Source organism: Corythoichthys intestinalis, chromosome 5 (assembly GCF_030265065.1).
Source record: "Corythoichthys intestinalis isolate RoL2023-P3 chromosome 5, ASM3026506v1, whole genome shotgun sequence".
NCBI lineage: Eukaryota > Metazoa > Chordata > Actinopteri > Syngnathiformes > Syngnathidae > Corythoichthys > Corythoichthys intestinalis.
In genome coordinates, this window is record NC_080399.1 from 6,754,989 (window position 1) to 6,768,769 (window position 13,781).

The 13,781-nt window shown below is 40.3% G+C and overlaps 1 protein-coding gene across 1 annotated transcript in view; it reads left to right on the forward strand.

Moving 5' to 3' along the window:
* Positions 1–13,781, forward strand: part of grm3 (glutamate receptor, metabotropic 3) — a 144,903-nt gene that overhangs the window by 9,796 nt on the left and 121,326 nt on the right. The gene's annotated exons all lie outside the window — the stretch shown is intronic.

The window sequence follows — 13,781 nt, forward strand, 5'->3', positions numbered from 1 at the left end:
ATAATGTACATTTTTCAAGTCATACAAGCTGTTATAAATGTTCACACTAGAATTCTTATTGTTTACAAGATTTTTTTTGAATAGTTAATGTTTAGACTGCATGTGCAATTGTTAAATTGAAAGCTGGTTAAATAAATTTAACGAGAAACGGTTCATTTGTATTCCATGCATTGATTCAAAATTTCAAATTATATAACAGTCTGCTTGGGCGAATTTATCGTCATTTATCGTTATCGAGGTAAATCTGCTCAATTTATCGTGATACGTACTTAAGGCCATATCGCCCAGCCCTACTCAGGTGCGACTAATAGTCTGAAAAATACGGTAAATTCAAGTTTGAAAGGAGCCCTCTGCTCTTTTCATAGGAGTAGGTTAAGTATCTTCCAGCCATGTTAAGGTTTCACAAGTATATATCTCACTATATTGAAAAAGTGTGACCTCATCAAAATGTCAAGTCTCCTTTAAGTGTTCAAAAAAGTTTTTTAAAAAATCATTCCGGCGATTAACACGCCGTGTATGGATTGCATTGCTGCCACGCCGTAATTATAACATTAAAATAATTACCTCGGAGGCTTCCTGTAGTGCACTCTGCTTTTCAGGCTTTTTTTTTTCTTTTTTTTTGAGTAGGAGCATGCGTATGTAGTTTTAAATACTTCTGCGTGCTGTTTCTTCTGCCTTAATGAAGAGCGCCTGAAGATCGTAGCTGCTTCCGTCTGACTCGCACAAAAACACACACATACGCAAAAAGGGTTTGCAGTGCGCCGCCACACCCCCTCCTCGACATTCAGCGCCATTCATACGCAGACATTCACTGAGCGAGGAGGAAAGGCCAGTGGGACGTACGCCTACGAGGTCTCTGAGGGCCCGTCCACACAGAAACAGGTTTCAGCGTATCTGCAGAAGGTTTTTTTTTTACCCTTTCAAAATCCATCCACAAGGAGGTGACGTTTTAATAGCCGAAAACAATCATTTATATAACCGGGCTCCGGAGTGAAATACTGAAAAACCGCTGCCTCTTATTTTTAAGTGTGTTCAGCATATTTGCAGATTTTCATAACTGGTGATGTCATTGTTGCAGTTTGATCACGTGATCGTCCCTTATCAGATTTCAAGTGAGATTTTTCGCAAACTACCGTGACTGAAAACATAAATAGTGAATAACTGTCATACAGTGCCGGCCCTCACCACAGGCGAGCTAGGCGGTTGCCTAGGGTGATATTTAATGGAAGGAGCGTAGAATTGCTTTGAGGTGAAAAATACTCATGCTACACTTCCCGAAAGTTTTCGATTATATCAAGTACATTTTAATGCGCTACATACAAAAAATATATATTATTTACAAAATTACATCTAATCCGAATTCGTGACCATGAATCTTAACTGTTGCCCTGAACCTCTTGTTGCCCTTGTTTTGTTTCTCTTGCATCTTTGAAGGAATCTGACAATTTAACCAGATTGCAGGAAGCACGCCAGCCGAACCGCCAGAACACGCTGGTGCAAATCCAATGACCCGGGCCGGCAAAACTCCGACAACCCAGCCAAAAGGCCGAACTGTGCGTGTTCACCTAATCTTACCCCCTCGCACTGACTCCATTTTATAAGATGGAAAAATGCTTCAAAACACAAAACAATTTATCCGAAGTCGGCAGCAATCATAAAGCATAGAAAAAACCAGGCGAGGAGGCAAACTGGATCCAGGGTCACCATATTACAAGTCAATAAAAGATTACCGAGAAAAATGACAGCGATTAGTTAAACGTTGTCTCCTGGGGGCTCTGGTGAGGCTGCTGTGATCTGGAAGAAGGGTGTGTCTGGGTGTTGTTTCGGATTATTGTCTGTTGGACAGGAGTTTTAGGGCGTTATTGTCGTCAGGGCAACAAGAGTTAAGGATTTTTCCATCCTCAGCGCCACGTGAGTCCTGAGTGTTCACTTTTCGGTCGCGGGTTCCTCCGTATCAGATGTCCCATGTGGCAAGACAACATGTCCCGACATTTGTTCTGGACTGTCCGGAAGAGTTAATTGCGGGATTTGGTGGTGCAGACGTGGGCTTGTAGATTTCTTGCCTATCACCTGCCTATCAGCGTCAATTTTGCTCAGTCAGCTGCATGATGCACGTTGGGATTCTGTGGTCAGAAGGCGTCCTGTATAGACCCTACCCACGTGACGTCACAACTCCGCTCTCCTGACTGGTGCCGCCCACTTGTCCGGCAACACATCGTGTTGACCTGTTACGGCTACGTACATTCCTCCTATTTACGACGTGTTTTTCTGCTCGTTAACATTAATAATCAAAATGGTGAAGGCGTGTGTGGCGGTCGGTTGCAATAACAGAGAAGATAGACGGAGAAGACGGAGAGACTTGAAGTTCTACCGGATTCCGAGAGACCCGGAGAGAAGAGAGCGAGATGGGCTGCTGCAATTCGACGAGAAAACTGGGCTCCAAACGATTACCACAGATTATGTAGTAGTCATTTTATATCTGGTAAGATGCATTTAATATATATTTAGAGGGTTTTGGGCTGACAACCACAATTAAGATCATTGCTAGGCTAATCGCCGACAACATACACGTATGTATGTAGTGAGTGCTATCGCTAAACCATATAAACATTAAAAGCCCTAGCTCCATTGACAAATGACATGAAATACATTAGACTTGACAGTGGATGTTAGCAAGAACAAAAGATTTTGAATTGAAAATTTCGTAACTCACCTTCCGAGCACAAGATTCCTGCCGAATTTTCGTGTACGAGGACCTGTTTCACCCAACCAGCAACGTAGCATTTATAAGCCTCCAAGCTCTTAAAGTTTTTCAAACTTTCGTGAGAATAGGCTGATTTTGTGTGGACAAGATAGTTGTAAATATCAGGGTCAGGCAGAGACGGTGAAGGCAGCCGGTCAAAAATCATCGATTTAGGCATCAAATATGGATCTGGCGACTGTATAGAACGAAGCTTTTCCACATAACGCCTTTTATGCAACACATCCAGTGAGTTTACGGCATCAGAAAGCACCGGGTCTTCCATGAAATGCATTTTAAATTCCTCGATCAGTTGAAACCAATGCTAATAGAGAGACAAAATGACGGACAAGTGGGCGGAACCATACAGCGAGCACGTGGTTTTATGACGTCGGTGGGTAGGCTCTATATGTTCTGCCCTCATCTGCCCATTGTCATGGCGCTGCAAATTCTAATCATTTCAAGTCCAACTGTTAATAATATCAAATGTATTCTGATTGGTTTTCTTAAACTATGATATAAATGCTGTTTATTTTACATTGGTGTGTTAGAGTAATACAAACATACAGTAAATATGAGAAAAGATTCTATTCCCTGATTGATTATATTAAGTGTGTTAGAGCAATACAAACAGTAAATACGAGAGAAGATAATATTCCCTTCATCTTCTGACTGTGGTAGCAACTAGTGCTACAGATGAACAAATGTCTTACTAATGTTCGGGGGTAAAGGTGGGCCAGAATGGTCCAGAACACCGTTCCGGTATAAGATTCAGGGCCGGAACAAGGCGGAACGATACTTTGATCTCGAAAATATAACTGCAACTGTCAAAACCCTATGTAATAATAAAAAAAAAAACTGCCAGGCTGTCATCCGTTTCCACAGATATTTATCATTTATTCCACGAACGGCACGGAGCTCTTCCCAGCTGCTGCAGTTATCTGACAAGTTGCGTCGATGTGCGTGTGCGCCCAGCAAAGCAAAATAAGAGGCAATATTTTCCCGTTAACGCGTGTCTCATTCTGAAAATTCTGTATGTAGAGACATTCCTAAGTAGAGATACCACTATATATGAGATCTCAGTGTTTAACTCATTCCCTGCCATTGACAAGGAAAGACGTTCTGTTCATGTAAACTGGAAAAACTGGCTGTGAATGCTCATCTTCAGTGCCATTGACGGCGATAGATGTCCAAGTCCTTTTGACTGGGAGGTTTCTTAAATTTTTAATGAATCGATGGAAATGTGTGTGTATCATCATCATTCAGGTAAATAAAGAGTGAGACATTTGTCCACAGCTGAGGCGGCGAGGGGCCTGAGAGCTCCAAATGTTGTCAGCTGGCTGTGATCCTAATTGGACCAAAGGGTGCAGAAGTGGGTCACTGTTTGTATTGGGGAGAGCTATTATGATAAGAAGCACAATCAACTCAGACGCATTCTCATCTTAGAAATGTACAGTTTTGATGGTACAGAGTCATTGCTTTGTGCTTTTGTTGTCTATTTCATTGCTTACTCAGGCAAGTTGAGTTTTAACATTTTAAAGACCCTTCCAAGTGAATTTGTGACCAAATATGTTAAATATATTTGAGGGTCAAGCACTGAAAATCTTGAGAAGAATATACAGTGCCTTGCAAAAGTATTCGGCCCCCTTGAATCTTGCAACCTTTCGCCACATTTCAGGCTTCAAACATAAAGATATGAAATTTAAATTTTTTGTCAAGAATCAACAACAAGTAGGACACAATCGTGAAGTGGAACAACATTTATTGGATAATTTAAACTTTTTTAACAAATAAAAAACTGAAAAGTGGGGCGTGCAATATTATTCGGCCCCTTTACTTTCAGTGCAGCAAACTCACTCCAGAAGTTCAGTGAGGATCTCTGAATGATCCAATGTTGTCCTAAATGACCGATGATGATGATAAATAGAATCCACCTGTGTGTAATCAAGTCTCCGTATAAATGCACCTGCTCTGTGATAGTCTCAGGGTTCTGTTTAAAGTGCAGAGAGCATTATGAAAACCAAGGAACACACCAGGCAGGTCCGAGATACTGTTGTGGAGAAGTTTAAAGCCGGATTTGGATACAAAAAGATTTCCCAAGCTTTAAACATCTCAAGGAGCACTGTGCAAGCCATCATATTGAAATGGAAGGAGCATCAGACCACTGCAAATCTACCAAGACCCGGCCGTCCTTCCAAACTTTCTTCTCAAACAAGGAGAAAACTGATCAGAGATGCAGCCAAGAGGCCCATGATCACTCTGGATGAACTGCAGAGATCTACAGCTGAGATGGGAGAGTCTGTCCATAGGACAACAATCAGTCGTACACTGCACAAATCTGGCCTTTATGGAAGAGTGGCAAGAAGAAAGCCATTTGTCAAAGATAAAGTCTCGTTTAAAGTTTGCCACAAGCCACCTGTGAGACACACCAGACATGTGGAAGAAGGTGCTCTGGTCAGATGAAACCAAAATTGAACTTTTTGGCCACAGTGCAAAACGATATGTTTGGCGTAAAAGCAACACAGCTCATCACTCTGAACACACCATCCCCACTGTCAAACATGGTGGTGGCAGCATCATGGTTTGGGCCTGCTTTTCTTCAACAGGGACAGGGAAGATGGTTAAAATTGACGGGAAGATGGATGCAGCCAAATACAGGAACATTCTGGAAGAAAACCTGTTGGTATCTGCACAAGACCTGAGACTGGGACGGAGATTTATCTTCCAACAGGACAATGATCCAAAAAGTAAAGCCAAATCTACAATGGAATGGTTCAAAAATAAACGTATCCAGGTGTTAGAATGGCCAAGTCAAAGTCCAGACCTGAATCCAATCGAGAATCTGTGGAAAGAGCTGAAGACTGCTGTTCACAAACACTCTCCACCCAACCTCACTGAGCTCGAGCTGTTTTGCAAGGAAGAATGGGCAAGAATGTCAGTCTCTCAATGTGCAAAACTAATAGAAACATACCACAAGCGACTTGCAGCTGTAATTGGAGCAAAAGGTGGCGCTACAAAGTATTAACGCAAGGAGGCCGAATAATATTGCACGCCCCACTTCTCAGTTTTTTATTTGTTAAAAAAGTTTAAATTATCCAATAAATTTTGTTCCACTTGACGATTGTGTCCCACTTGTTGTTGATTCTTGACAAAAAATTAAAATTTTATATCTTTATTTTTGAAGCCTGAAATGTGGCAAAAGGTTGCAAGGTTCAAGGGGGCCGAATACTTTTGCACAGCACTGTAAATCCCATAAAAAGTACATATGGCGGAAAACACTCAGGTGACTTGAAGTTCCGCTCTGAGACCTCCAATTTGGCCAACTTTCACAATTGTCCGATATGCATGTGTGATACATTATTGGAAAGCTTCAAATGTCAATTTTCTGGGGGATGAAAATTTTTGAACAAAGGGGCATTTAAAAAGAAAAAAAAATTAAACAGCAAAACTTTAACTGGAGGTAAGAGCATGTGAGAGCATAATTAAAGACGCCATGATTTTAACGAGATATTATCACGTAATTACTTCTTTTCGATCCAAAAACTCCATGTAGCATGTATCACTGAGTGTCAAAACACAGCTGTGAATGGCCACAGCTGGATTTTGGGGGATTTTATGGGTGAAACATGGTCATATAACATGGGTCGCGATGCAGAAATCGCAGACATCAAGGAGTGGTCGAGATTTTCTTTTTCATATATTTACCCTTTCAAACGTTTTTTTTTCTTTGTTTGGATTGATTATTTATCATCTAACATATCGGAGAAAATGCGACAGGAGGGATTTTTAAAAAATTAATTAATTAATTAAACAGCCAAACCTTAACTGGAGGTAAGAACATGCGAGAGCATAATTAAAGACGCCATGATTTTAACGAGATGTTATCACGTACTTACCACTTTTAGATACAAAAACTCCATGTAGCATGTATCACCGAGTGTCAAGACACAGCAGTGAATGGCCACAGCTGGATTTTTGGGGAATTTTATGGGTGAAACATATAACATGGGTCGTGATGCAGAAATCACAGACATCATGGAGTGGTCGAGATTTTTCTTTTCATATGTTTGCCCTTTTAAACGTTTTGGTTTTTTTTCTTTGTTTGGATCGATTATTTATCATCTAACATATCGGAGAAAATGCGACCGTAACAAAAAAAAAAAAATACAATCAAGCAATAGTTATGAGGTAGATATCTGTGAACTTTTTTTTACAGACGCCAATTTTTTCATTGTGACGTAATTTTTAAAAAAAAGTTTAAAATATGTGAGTGAATGATTTTTTAAAGTTTTTTTTTTTTTTTTTTTTAACCAAATATTAGACATCAATTAATGATTCTAAGCTAAAAATGACAGACATTTTGAATAATAAATATAATGAATTACCTTCGTTTTACGGCTGGGTTGAAACAAAAGCGGTTGTACGGTGTCTGTAAACGGGGGTCTCCAGGGTAAAGCGGACAAATTAAAAATAGTTTGGGGGCTTAATGAGCCATGAAACTGCTATGGCAGCATATACACATATTGTTCTATCAAACACAAGTTATTTTGGCTTAAAATACAGCAGTTTATTTTAAAGAGGGGTACAAGTGCAGAAACTGCTTTTTCAGCCTTGTCTGTGTTTTCCGCCATATATATATCACACATCCGTACGATGCGAGTATTGCGCATCCGCACATCGCGATGACGATGTTCAAACGATATATCCGTCTGTAAACGGGTTTCCAGGGTAAAACGGGCAAATTAAATATAGTTCAGGGGCTTTATGCACCATGAATCTGCTATGGCAGCATATAAACATATTGTTCTATCAAACACAATTGTTTTGGCTTAAAAAACAGCAGTTTCTTTTAAAGACGAGTGCAAGAGCAGAAACTGCTTTTTCAGTCTTGTCTGTGTTTTCCGCCATATATACAGTAAATGTACGTATGTAAAGATATACATTAAAGGAAACATTTTACTTGTTCCTTGGCAGATTTTTTTTTTTCCAATGCATAGGATAAGTGGTAAGCATGAAGCTTTGCAGTTTTGAGGGCAAGGATTCAATGGAGTATATTCCTCCCGTACCTATGTGGGTGTTCTCCAGGTATTTCGGTTTCCTTCCATTTCCCGGGAGTGTTGTTTTAGGTATCCCTTTTAATTTTCGTCTAAGTCTTTTGTACAAAAATACATATTGGTCTTTGTCACATTTTAGTAATTTCAAGATATGTTCATCTCGTTTTCACTGACGAAAGCTTAAATGTCGACTAGCTTCAGTCGACGCATACTCAAAATCGTCTGCAAAATAAAAAAGTTTTGATCCGAAAATAAATAAAGGTTTCAACTGTAGCGTCTACGAGAACAACGCCGATGATAATACACACTCAGCAAGAAAACAGTACATTATTTTCAATTAATTATATCCACCTGGAGACCAGAGTGTTTCAAATGACGCGCGCCATGCTAAATGCTAATAATAACGAGAATAAAAATGCTATGCTAACGCTCAGAGTTAAGTTGAGTGTGTTATGATCACTCAGCACAGACCTTTAAAGGCTAAAGCAACATCGTAAATCATGGCGACCTAAACATACATTTGAGACAACAACTCTACCGAGGTTCTGGATTAAAGTCATTCCGGAATAGCCTGACATCGCTAGGAGAGCACTGAAAACCGTGCTACAATTTCCAACATTGTATCTTTGTGAAGCGGGCTTTTATCACTCTCCCATCACACCTAGATGGGACCATCTCGTCTCAACGATACAAGCTCAGGCCTCCCACTGATTCAGCGCGTGAGCTATATTTTCCCTGCACTTAACACGACGACAAATGTTATTTTATGTTTGCTGTATTTTTCTGCCGTGCATTGCCGATGTTCTGACACATTTTGCATGCGCGTAACGTTAAAAATGGCCGCAAATGTAGCGATTCCAAAGTAAACACTACAAACTTTCTTTAAAGTTTGCCATGTTAGCTGCACAGAACAACTGCACGCAGCTCTCTCACTCAACGACTTCGCCGTGTCTTTATGCATTAATTTGTGCCATTTTCGTGTTGCACATGTAAGTTATAATGTAAATAGATTTTTAGCGCCATTGTATAACATTGAGAGTCCAACTGAATATAAAAGAGGGCTTTTTCACGGCCACAAAAGCTTTGGGAGCAACATTTTATAAGGCTGCAAAATTTGGCAGAACACCGGCCCGTGAGAAAAAGACCTGTGATTTGGGTCCATGGTGCAAAAAAAAGGTTGAGGACCCCAGGTTTATAGTGCACACCAGAAACTATTTGGTAAAGATTAGCGTTATTTAGCATTTAAGCCAGCGGACTTTTGCCATGCAAGTTAGCTAATTGCAACAATTGGCTAAATTGCATAGCAAAAGTCCGTTAGCTTAAATGCTATATAATGGTAGCCGATTGCAACAATTGGCTAAATTGCATAGCAAAAGTCCGTTAGCTTAAATGCTATGTAACGCTAATGTTTACCAGATAGTTTCTGGTGCGCACCAGATTGCTTAAATTTATTTTATTTCTGTTGATTTCCCCTTAGGGGACCCGTATTAATGATGGTGTGATAGCTCTAAAGCTCAGACACAAATGGTATCAAGAAGTGGTGTTTCCATCAAGGATGACGATAACGAAAATATTTTGTCAACAAACCATTTTTTCATGACGATAATGAGCTAAAGACGAGTCTTGGGAGACTAAAACATTACGAGACGAATGCCAGTTTTCGTCTGATGAGATGACGAGTTTCAGTCAACTATTCACAATGTTCAACTCACCAGAGTCCTCTTCAGGCTTGCTTGTTTTAAAACACACAGATTGGTTTTCTCATCTGGCAAAAAAGAAAATGCAATATTGCTTTAGCCTATAAAGGGTCTGTGCTGAGTGATCATCACACACTAAATGTAACTTGTAGCGTTAGCATAGCATTCACATCCGCGTTCGCTAATGGTGTCCTCTTTAACCCTCGGATAACTTCTTTTTTTGCATACAGTTTGTGTCCAGGTGGTTAAAATTAATTGAAAATAATGTACTGTTTTCCTGCTGAGTGTGTATTTTCATCAAGATGGCGTTGTATTCGTAGATGCTACAATATGTATAGTCTTTCAATGTTCATTCCTAATTTTTAGGAACATTTGTGGACAAAACTTTTTTACAGACAAAAAAATTTGGAGAAAACGTCGACTAACACTAGACGAAGACAATAACACTAGTATTAAGACATGTTAACAGATTTTATAACGATACTCACAAGCATAGTGTATAAAACTGCTGATATTACTGCACATTAGTCGACACAATCTTCTCCAGCATACGTCTTTATGTAATCGAGTACCTATGGCACCTCTGTCATTCCACATCGTGTAGCACCTCTCGTGCTGCCACCTCTGCGGTGTAGACATGAATCAAGCAGGAGCCAGCGGCCAAACATTTGAATGATGCGTCCACCATAGCTTCCAGGGTCATTACATGACATTTAAGTTGATAGATGTCACCCGCAGATGGCTAATTCTGCCTTTGACGGGCCGGCTGTCATCCTGATGATGGACTACTTGTCTGACGGATGGGATGGGGATAGCTTTTTTTTTTTTTGTGGGAGGTCCGCCAAAATGAGAGGAATTCACTCAAATTGAAGCATAGACAATGGGCAGACAGTTGACATCCGTTACTGCACAAAAATAGTCACTGTCTTTAAATTTGCGTCAAAGTCCTTAGGTTATGGGAGGTTTTCTTTGGGTGGACCAAAACGTCCATGTGAGCTTAGCTGAAGACTCAAAATCATGACAACCAGTCCATTGTTTGTCCGTTTATGTACTGACATAGAGAGGAACCCAGTTGATCATTCGGCCGGTTACATGTGATCTTGTCATAATTTGGCTATATGTGATCTTAGATCTTAGATCCAGTCATATATTATTCTATATCTGACCTAACCTTGACTGGTGACCAATCCATTGTTTCCATGTGCACTTTACTGTATGTCTTGACATCGATGACCAACCGCTCTATTGATTGTCTATTGATTGATTGTCTATTATTATTTTTTTGTCTCTAAAATTAAAGTAACAAGGGAGTCCTCATTCATAGAGACGGCCAGCCTGATAACTGTCACTCTTTAATTATTATTATTATTATTTTTTTTTTTTTTTTGCATGTGAATTTTTTTTAAGTAATAATTTTACTCAAACTTGAATTAATTAGGTACATATTTGAGTGATACAGTATAAGCACATGTTAAAACAATAATTATCAGCAAACGTATTTTAGTAGAGTAAAATTAACATTTAAAATTGTATAATTTAGTCCTAAAGTTCCTGAGCCTTTTTTGTGTGTGGGTATGTGTTTTTGGACTTATACTAGTGTATACAGTGCCCTCCATGATTATTGGCACCCCTGAAAAAGATGTGTTTTTTAGCACCCCTGGTGTTAATACTTTGTACAACCCCCTTTTGCCAACAAAACAAGGTCTGGGGACTGAGATGGCCATGGTAGGAGCTTGATTTTGTGTCTGGTGAACCATTTCTGTGTAGATTTGGCCATATGTTTAGGGTCATTGTCTTGCTGAAAGACCCAGTGACGACCCATCTTCAGCTTTCGGGCAGAGGGCAACAGATTTTGATTTAAAATGTCCTGGTATTTCAAAGCATTCATGATGCCATGCACCCTAACAAGATTCCCAGGGCCTTTGGAAGCGAAACAGCCCCACAGCACCACTGACCCACCCCCATACTTCACAGTGGGTATGAGGTGCTTTTCAGCATGCGCATCTTTCGTGGCACGCCAGACCCACTTAGAGTGTTTTTTGCCAAAAAGCTCAACCTTGGTCTCACACAAAAATACACACGGTCCCAGGCTTCAACTGGGACCGTGTGCTTTGGTCAGATGAGACCAAGATTGACCTTTTTGGCAAAAAACACTCGAAGTGGGTCTGGCGTGCCACGAAAGATGTGCATGCTGAAAAGCACCTCATACCCACTGTGAAGTATGGGGGTGGGTCAGTGATGCTGTGGGGCTGTTTCGCTTCCAAAGGCCCTGGGAACCTTGTTAGGGTGCATGGCATCATGAATGCTTTGAAATACCAGGACATTTTAAATCAAAATCTGTTGCCCTCTGCCCGAAACCTGAAGATGGGTCATCACTGGGTCTTTCAGCAAGACAATGACCCTAAACATATGGCCAAATCTACACAGAAATGGTTCACCAGACACAAAATCAAGCTCCTCCCATGGGCATCTCAGTCCCCAGACCTTGTTTTGTTGGCAAAAGGGGGTTGTACAAAGTATTAACACCAGGGCTGCTAATAATTGTGACACACATTATTTGATGTCAATTAATTTTTTCTTTATGTGGGATTTTTTCCCCACTGAATGAATGCACTTGAAGGTTGGATTTTTCTTTTTTTCCATTAAGGTCCCATATTATTTGAATTAAAAAATATATATTAGAAGCTAAAAACACATCTTTTTCAGGAGTGCCAATAATTATGGAGGGCACTGTACATATAGCCTATATATAAGGGGGAAAACACTCAGGTGACTTGAAGTTCCGCTCTGAGAACCCCAATTTAGCCAAATTTCAAAATTGTCTGATATGCATGTGTGATACATCATTGGAAAGCTTAAAATCTCAATTTCATGGGGGAAGAAAAAAATTGAAGCTAAACAAAACTCTAAATATTAATGTGGAAATACAAATGAAATGGCGTACCGCAGGCATGCTATTTTTTATTTTTTTTTTTAAAAACCTTTCCTGTTCAGCTGTTTGACATGGAGAATGGACATCGAAGTGCCCGGATCATATGAATAGTTTTAATGTTTCACATTGAGAGTCTGACATACTCCCAATGTGAACATTAAACATACCTCGTTTATAATAACAAAGCAGCGAACAGGACGGGGTTATGGGGAAACAGAAGAAAAGAAACACAAGAGAAGAAAGAAATGAAACACAAACAACAACAAGAAATACATTGAACACCTAACTACACTAACAACTAACATGTTGGTGCTGTCATCAGCTAAATGTATTTCCGGTTGACACCATGTGTGGGGCCTGTTGACCAGGGAAAGAGGGGGAAGGAGATGGGGGAGTCTATAAGTTAAGTGGAGGTATTGTCTCCTAAGCAGCCACCCTCCGCAGACATGTTTTACATGTCGGTTGGCCCTCCTCCTCTAAGCTTTGGCCATCTGTAAATTTTCTGTAGCCGAAGCATTCCTATATTAGCGATTTAGTTTTCTTCAATGGGGGGAAAAATTCAGGAGTTTCACCTCCTCCAGCCATCATGTAGCAAAGCTGACTTACTGACACTGAGCAACAAACGGTGAGGGAGGGTTGAAATCGAGGGATTTCTTCATGCATTTTTGGGACATAAAAAATAGCTAATACCGTCGGGACGGTATAACGCAAAATTTTTGCGGTTTTGAAACTTTGACTGTTTCATACCACGGTATACCTGGAAACCGGTAACCTGCACATGTCTAGCCAGTATCCAACTCATTGTTTGTCCAAATGAACCCTGACATTAAGTGGTCACCACTACATTGTTTCTTCATGTGCCACCTGACATTGACTAGCAACCAATCCATTGTTTGTCTATTTCTGTCCAGCCCTTAAATCGTGACCACTTTGTAACCTGATATTGAATGGCGACCATTCTGTTGTTTATCTACTCTATATATGCTCTAAGATCGACCGGCGACCGTCTGTTGTTTGTTTATAGATACGTTTGTGTATACGTGATCTGACATTGACTGCAGATCAGGCCATTGTTTGTCTTCATGCACCCTGACAGTGAATTGCTCAGAAAAGCATTTGAAGGAAGAAAAACAACCAAACACAGCAGCATATCCTGTACGTACACTGCAATAAAATCTGCTGGGCTTCATTCACCGCGGTCGTCCGGGCATCGACCCTGCATGGTTGCGTGTCCAGCGCAGCAGTCCTGTCTGTTAGTGGAGGAGAGGATGTGGTAGTGGAAAGAAAGCAGATGAAACATGAGAAGGCAATGTGCACATCATGTGTCCATCAAGTGCTCCTCATTTCTGAGTTAAACC